We start from the raw sequence: 2114 nt of genomic DNA, 5'->3' as shown, positions 1-2114 counted from the left end.
TTAATTTTTTTGTAAACGTGCTCTGATGAGAATTCCATCAGCGCGATTAGCTTCGGAAGGTCATTTTTATATCTAATAGGATGGTTGTTTGATCAGGTTTTGAGGCTTCCATTTTCAGTTTGTACTGTTAGGCGTTTTAACTTTTAAGTTTTGGCCAAAATTTAGATTTGGTCAATATTTTTGGTAAACATGCTCAAATTAAACTTTTTGATATAATGATATGTGTCATATTGCGATTAATTTAACTTGTTATCATAGATTTTTCATTGTTTCATTCAAATATGATTTATAAGATTGATATTAATATTTTTGGATTTATATTCGTGCTCTTAGATTTTTATATGCTATAAATTAATAAATATTTTACTATTGGATAATCATTCAGTTAATAATATTTTGAACATATTGTCAATCAATTACTAACCTAACATTGAACTTGAATGATATATTACCAACAAACTAACAATCAATTAGTAAATTTATTAGAAAAACAAATAATCATACTAACGTATTTAAAATGTATTACCAACAGGGGTTGTGGTGGAGTGGTAAGTAATCCTTCATCCTTAACCAAGAGGTCTCAGGTTCGATTCCCCTTGGGTACGGAGTCGCCTTGAATGGTATATTACCAACAAACTAACAATCAATTAGTAAATTTATTAGAAAAACAAATAATCATACTAATGTATTTAAAATTTATTACCAACAAGGGTTGTGGTGGAGTGGTAAGTACTCATTCATCCTTAACCAAGAGGTCTCAGATTTGATTCACCTTGGGTACGGAGTCGTATTACCAACGAAATCGAATAATGAAGAAAAAAATTTACTAACTCCTTTTCAATTCATTAGTAAAGGTACTAATGATATACTAACCAAAAATTAGTTGGTGAATTTACCAACGGAAATTTCAGGGCCATGTTTCAAAATTTTGTAACAACATCTTTGGGTGTTTACCAACTGATTTTTGGTTGGTAAGTTTACCAACAAATTAAAATCGGTTTGTAATATTTACCAACGAGCCTTTTAGCAACGGATTAATATCAGTTGACATTTGGTTGGTAACTCTATTTGCCAACCAATTTGATCAATTTACCAACAAATTTTTTGTTGGTAATTGGGGTTCCTTTTGTAGTGTTTTAGGCTTCTAATGAAATCTAAAAGTTAGAAAAATAATTTTTAAATAAATATATATGAAGTTTATTTAGATTTTAAGTCTCTAATGGAAATTTTGCTTTAGGCTTCTAATTACTTTGAGGCACCCCTGGCCTCATCCATTGTATATATGTATTTTGCATGGGCCTTTTTAACCTCCTGTCGGCTCTGTTCTGAATTAACTTGGATGTCCAATTCTTCCAATGTTTGTAGCTTATTCTCCCACTTCGAATCATTCTCATGCACATCCCCAATTCTTTCTCTGGACCATAGGCTCAATCTTCTGCTAAGTAACTTTAACTTGGACTGTAAAAGCCACATTGGATTTCCATCGATGTTAGTATCCCAAGTTTCCTTTACAATCTCCATAAAACCATCTTGATTCACCCAAAAATTAAGAAACTTTAAGTAGGTGATGTGAGGAGTGTTTGAAGTTTGGTATTTGTTGCAACCCTATTTTGAACCGGCCGAAACATTTCACAACATAATATGATTGACATTCTAATTTTGGAAAAATTGTTTTTTGTTTTAGAGTCGCCACCTAAATTTTAAGGAAAATATTAGGAAAACCATTTTTAATATGTAAATGTAAACTCTATTTAGATTTGCGAAACCAGTGAGATTATGAGTAAGAGTTTTGGTTACTCGAGGGGAAGATATTAAACATCCCTCAGAGTGTAACACCCCAGAGAATTTTTCGAACTAAGACTCGAGCCGTCCTTCATGTGGAGTGAGATTTTACCGAGGAATAAAATTTCTTGAGTGTTAAGTTAAGGTCCCTAGGTGTAGCACATTGAGTTCCAAGAAGAGTTGAATTGGAAATAGTCATTTTGGAAAGAATCTGGAAAATTTGGCCAAGTATGGAAAAAAAAAGAGAGTTTTTGGTCAACTTTGAGCAGTCGTAACTCCTAGATCAAAATGATTTAGGCAAATTTCCAGTTATGTCTGGAAAGCCCTTGGAA

The sequence above is a fragment of the Solanum stenotomum genome, chromosome 12 (assembly GCF_019186545.1).
Source record: "Solanum stenotomum isolate F172 chromosome 12, ASM1918654v1, whole genome shotgun sequence".
Taxonomy (NCBI): domain Eukaryota; kingdom Viridiplantae; phylum Streptophyta; class Magnoliopsida; order Solanales; family Solanaceae; genus Solanum; species Solanum stenotomum.
Note: the sequence above shows the minus strand (reverse complement) of the source record.